This window comes from Haliotis asinina, chromosome 14 (genome assembly GCF_037392515.1).
Source record: "Haliotis asinina isolate JCU_RB_2024 chromosome 14, JCU_Hal_asi_v2, whole genome shotgun sequence".
NCBI classification, from domain to species: domain Eukaryota; kingdom Metazoa; phylum Mollusca; class Gastropoda; order Lepetellida; family Haliotidae; genus Haliotis; species Haliotis asinina.
The window spans coordinates 26,534,289-26,541,172 of NC_090293.1; positions in this window are offsets into that span (position 1 = coordinate 26,534,289).

Genomic DNA, 6,884 nt, shown 5'->3' on the forward strand with positions numbered 1-6,884 from the left:
CTTAAGGATGACGGAACCGAAAATGGTGTTCCTTAATCCAACATACCACTTCGACCCTAATCACCCCAAAACTGGTAGACAGCTACAGCTGTTCGTGCCACGCTTGCTGGTGGTCTTTGGAGCCTGGGTATTCTCTGCAGTATAAGATCGTCCCTGTTGACACTTCAAGATGGATGGGGAGAGAGGGTGCTGAACCATATTCCAACACCTAGCGCATGGCTTCCATGATTCAAAACGAAGACACATGGATTCTGACAATTCCTGACGAGAGTATGCCTTCCCGACCTTCTGATTACTGGCCACGATCATTGAAGCTACTTTCCGATCATTGAAGCTACGACAAGTGATGTATGCAACTGAATCCATTTTCAATCTCAAATTGTACCTCTGCAAATGTCAGGTTGCAAATGTTAGAAAGCTCCGGAGACAACGGGCCTTGAATCTGCTCAGAATATAAGAATTTGTCAATATCAGAGCCGGTGTCTAAGCGCACAAAACATTTAACATGTGTGAAGGCATTCCTCCCGACAGAGTTCGATCCCTGTCTGACATGACTGGGGAATACATTGTCCAGGACTGCCAAAAGTCTGGACATGGATCCTGTCATTCGTCTGCTGTTAGTTGCCACTGTGGTGACAAACATGAGGGCTGTGACTCTACTAAAGAGTGAAATGCTCTAACTGTGGCGGTAACCAAATGAATTGTAAATATATATTATTATATTATTGGTAGTCTAGATTAATAACTGAGATTGTTAGTGGATGTACCCTCAAAGGGGGTCGAAGTATTGTAAAATTACTGTCCTCCTGAGAGGGCACGGAATTCCCAAAACATTCGATGTCTACCAGGTTTTAAATCGTAGTATTTATTTTAATTTTGACTAGCATTTCGTGCTCTCTCCGGCAGTTCAAGGGCTGGTGTAAATCCAAATACGGCCTATGCAGGTAGCGAAGGTATTATAAGTCCCCATGGTCCCAGTATGGTGATCGACCTTCAGCAGTTAGCGAAAGCCCGTGTTTTATTTTGCATTGCCTGCTTTAATTACTAGAATGTTTTACTTTTCCATGTTAGTTTTATACCCATATCTGTCATACCCTAGCATGTTTACTGTCTATCGTGAGAGTTTCTTTCTTCAAAATGTTTTCGTCACGATATGGCTCAGGTATTACCGATGTGACATTAAATTTTAACTAACTCAGTCACACATCGCCCACTGTGTGGTAACAGTTCTCTTAGCTGTTCAAGCCAACACTGCCTCGGTATGTCAAAGTGTGCAACTCGCCCTGATTGTTTCTCATCTTCAAAGTTCAGCTGAAAAGCATTGTCTTTAATTTTTAGCAACTAAACACCTTTTCCACCACCGACCCCATGCTCATTTAAAAGTCCATAACTCAAAAACTACTATTTAACCATATTTTGCATAAACATTTGTAGTAGTATAGACACTAGCTGTTAAGAGGCTTCACTAGGACCCATTTTTTTAAACTGGGCCCTTGAGAAAGACCTAGTCCAAAACCTCTATTGTCTATACTACTTGGCTATGTACGTGGATATGTATGTATGTGGATATGTATATGTATGTACGTGTATGTGAACATATATACGTACATGCATACGTATACGTACATATACCACTCATGTATTTCTTATCAAGGTTTTCTTTTGCACATTCATCTCTAGTTTTAACACACAAACACACACACACATACACATAGATCCATATATATATATATATATATATATATATATATATATATATATATCTGTGTGTGTTTGTGTGTTAAAACTAAAGATGAATGTGCAAAAGATAAGCTCGATAAGAAATTTAAAGTTTTCTTACCCTAAGGATTCTGACTTTCGTTCTATTGTGTTGGTCGTGCTTGCGTAGCGTGTCCCAATGCAGCTCGAGTGTATGGTAGGTGTAGATAAATATATTGAGTGGAAGGGTGTAATTTAGAAGAAATGGCTACAGTACATACTTTGGTTGAGTGTATGTCAGTTGCCATTGTCATTTGTGTACTTTTTAACGTGTGCATTAATATTCAAGGTTGTTCATGTATAACCCTTGTGGGTCTTGTGCGATATTGTTTAGGCTACATAACAAAAAATACATGTTTTTTGTTTCAAACGTGATGAGGGCTGTAAGACCTTTTTTTAATTTTGGATAGAAAAAAGTGAGGTGGGGGAAACACATTTTTGTATTTTTTCTCTCAGAAATATAGTTTGGAATGTTTAGCACGTGTTAAGGAGGTGTAGATTCGGTCACACGCGTTCTCACAGATATTCATTGTTATAGTGGACAAATGGATGATCGGGACGCAGCAAAGTCAAAACAATTTATTTTTTTTCCATAACATATCGCTTTTTTTATTCAGCCTTAGATTGTACCTCCATTTTGACGCCCAACGCACATGGTGTTTAAACAAACTGTGTGGGATACCATAATTTCCACCGGTTGTCGCACCTCTCACCTCCTTCTGCTAGTGTGTCACACATACCCGTGGTGCGGCAACCTTTGGTCTGGAAACATCTGTTACCATGGCTATTTCACAGTAAGTCATATGTCAGCACAAGTTTCGTAGTTGCGCTTTGAGACTTTGCTATATATTTCTTCATGCACCATTAAAGGGTGTCGGTGCAAACAGTCGTATTTGAAATATATTTGTTATCATCTCTGAGTTTATGTTTTATAGCAGGTTTTGACAGATTTCGAAAAAAGAATATATATATATATACATCATAATTGTGATCGATTCATGCAGTTGACAAATAGATTTTCAACACGTGCAACAGGACATAATTTGGTATTCTTCTGCCAACCGTGCACCGTCCCTGTAAATGTCAAAGAACAAACACATTTGAGATTGATGGAATACCATATTTGATCGACATATATGTAATCGTCTAATTTGTCAGAAAGTTCTTTAGACTCGTATTATCGTACTGTCTCCAGCCTCCGTGATCTTGATGACGCTGAGAAATATGCTTCAACACTGACGCCAATAAACTCTTCGTGTCATCTAAATGTTTCTTTTCAACAGGTTGAAGCACTCTCGGTCAAACAGTCTATGGTCTCTAAGTTGAGATTATGCTGAAAGTTGTTTCTTTCGCGGTACCAGTTACAATCTTCCTCTGCCTTAAGCTTCTCGGTGTCAAGCGATGTTTGGTTGAATTCTTCTATCGGTCCACTGATCTTGGGATCTAAAAATGACTCATGTTCAATTTGTTGGACCGAAGATGTTTCAAGATGGCGTGGAACTTTCCGATGCTGTGAATATCAATAGTGAGTGAGTGAGTGAGAGAGTTTAGTTTTACGCCGCACTGAACAATGTTCCAGCTATATGGCGGTGGTCTGGAAATAATCGGGTCTGGACAATGCAGTGATCAACAGCATGAGCATCGATCTGCGCAAATGAGAACCAATGACGTGTCAACCAAGTCAGCGAGCCTGGCCACCCGATCCCGTTGGTCGCCTCTTACTACAAGCATAGTCGCCTTTTATGGCAAGCATGGGTTGTTGAATACGTATTCTGCTCCGGACCTTCACGTAGCGTAAATATCAATACGGTGAAGAGGTCGTAACTGCGCAAATACCGAGAATGATATTTTCCATAAATATCATAAACAACATCCCCGATCAAGATGCATAGAGCTACATGAAAACATTTTTCGTCTAATTCATACTTTAACAGAGGTAAATATAATTTGACTAATAAACCTGCCTAATGAAATTGCTGACAAACTAAACGTAGAGTGTTTTGTGAAACATCAAGTAAGTTCATGAGTAACCGTTTTTGGAGGTAAAACCGGAGAATATGGAGTACCTGGGTAACTTTGTGTTAAGGCAGACCGACGGATTTTATTTCATTATATAGCTACTGGCCAAGAATACATTTACAGTCATGAAATCAATAATACAGAATGTTTTAACTATGATTTCTTTTGTAATAAAACCTGAATGCAAACCGCATAAATTCTGCAAAGTATTTTTTTCTCTATTTGAGCTTTTAGTATGTTCACTCTCCCCCCTCACTAAAACAGATGAGCCTCCGGTAGCCCTGACTCCAGGGGGAGGAAAACAATGGTACGTGCTGTAGTGGCGTAAATCTATTGGATTTGTCTCCTTTAAATGCGTTTCTTGAAGGCCAAACGCTGAATGTTCTTTTCTTGTTCCGATAGCTGCAAGTCACTGGCCTGAATCCTCAACAATTCCACTGAATTAGTGTTTTGGAATGGTACATCTCGTAGGTGGGTTGACTGGAGAACTACCGCGTTCTTTTTTTCAGGCAAAGAACTTTTAGTTCTACGGTGGATGTTTCCGGAGACATGGAAACTTAAGGTTCTTTACGTTTTGTCTGGTAAATGTATGGAACACTTCAATATATATGTGATTTGATGGGCCATGTTAAAACTATTTAAGCATTATAAATCAAATTTAGTTTACAACGGCTACAAAATAATTTGGTCTATTTGTACCATGGTCTCACTTTTTGTTTTTGTGTGAACCATATGTTATCGATTTTATTTTTGTTTCATTAGTGTGTCACAGATACATGTGGTGAGGCACACTTCGCAAACATCGGTCACCAGGCTGTTTCACAGCAAGTCATGTCAGCAAAACTTTAGTAGTTGTTCATGAGATTACATACAGTCATTGAAGACAGAGGTGTTTATCCAGAGGTATCTATAATAAACATTTGCCAATGATTTTGAGATAGGTTTCTGTCATAATCTAGTTTCACACAGTTTTTATATTTTTGCCATATAATCCTAGCATAATTACTTTGTTATTATATTTCTATATCCTTTGAAACCCCTCAAAGAAGTGCACGATCTGTTTAGTATATTTATTCAAATACGTTAATTTCTAGATATGTAATAGAGTATCTAAAATATACGTGAATCATATTTCACACGCGTTTGCCCTCATTGTTACTTAGCACATGCTGTCTGTCTCGCCAAGGAGAACTTTTGGCCGGCATCATATTGAAGCATCTTGGCCCCATTTAGACCCAGTTCGTCTTCCAAGAACTTGACCATCTCGAAGAGGTTGAGATGCTGTTTTCCCACTACCTTCTTTAGACGTCCATGCCAACCCTCGAGGTTGTTTTTCGAGGACTGTCAGACAACTGGAACCATTTCAAAAAGATTTCCCCTTCAATCCACTTGGATGTGGTGTAGTCAGCCACCTGATTCACTCTCTGATCCAGAGGCATGTCCGCCAAGACACACAACCAGACCAGAGATTCTTTCACCTTAAAACTATAACAAATGGCTATATTTATATTTATGCACGCCCAAAGTATGCATTAAACTATGTAACAATATGCATTTAAGTAATCTTTATATTATATGACATACAGTCGAAAAGATTTACCTTGACTTCGTTGTGTACAGGTCCTTGGTTGTGGTTGCCAGGTATTTTGGAAAAGATATCTCTCACTGTTGAGACTCTTGACCTCTGTAAAACAACACTGTTGTCACAACATCAAACATCAAAGGATTTTTACATCGACCGAACTTACAGGATTACCCCAGATTTGTAACACGGCTGCTTCCTTTACCCTGAAACATATAAGCGCAATTACAATAAACAAATTTATTAACTATTAATTATGATCAATTACGCTTTAATTAGTAATTAGTGTCACTTCTGCATTCAGATCTTAATCAACGTTGATTAGTAATGAACGAGCCAGGTAAAGGATAAGTGGTGATTTTTTAAAAAATGCATCTTACCTTCTTCTTCACTTGTGTCTCCTGAAGTATGGTGAAGAGCCCTTAGTGATCTGGCTCTGGCTTACATGTACAGTTGCATGAAAGTGTCACTGATATACACGATGTAGATTAACTTTAGACAAAATGTTATGGATGTCAACTTCTTCTTTATTGTTTACACAACGTTTCTGGACTATTCCTTGCCCCTTCCTCAGGTGGATGCCAACTAACAGTTAAACAGGATGCATGTACTAGTAATGTACATGAAGCCAGAGTGATGACTTTAAGCATGTATATACAAATAAAAAGCAGTACATAATGTACATATAAGTGCAGATTTGTTTTCGTTTCTCTTAATACACAAGAACAAAACTATGACTTATTAATCTCGTGATATAAGCCAGTTTTAATGCATGTTATTGTTTGAAAAGTATTTAAGCAAGGCGACATTAAATTATCCGTCTATATTAGATATTTGGTTGGTTTATGATTGGTTTTACTCCGCTCTCAGCAATATTCCAGCTATATGGCGACGATGTGTGTAACATCGAGACTGGACACGGAATGATGAATGATTCGCGTGAATCATAAAACTCTGCATCGTCACTATCTTGAAGATAGATATAACGAAATAATGTAAAGATGTCAAGATTGGTCTGTGTAATCATGCAACGCCCCCTCTTCACTCAAAGTCTGTCTATCATATTGTGGTTGGACGTAAATTAACTATTTTAAAGAAAATCTCCTTTAACCCCTGTAATTATGTTCATGCTTTGCAAGGGTGGTGAGGTAGCTCAATGGATAAAGCGTTCGCTCGTCACATGTGTGAAGCCAATTTCTGGTGTCCCCTGCCGTAATATTGCTGGGAAATATTGCTTAAATTATACTCACTCACTCACTCACTCACTCACTCACTCACTCACTCACTCACTCACTCAAATACGTTTTGGTGATTTATAGGACGAGAGCCTTAGAGGTGCTCTACAAGCATGGACGTTCATATAAGGGGATCGATATACACCGAATGTCGCGCTTCCTTTTACTGAATAAACAACGGCCGCTGTATGTAAGGCCAAGACAAACTGACTGTTTGTTCGCCCCAACAGCATGTTTGCTGTATGACGTGTGGAGAGAAAACACGAATTGCGTGCTTCAACAGATGAGCG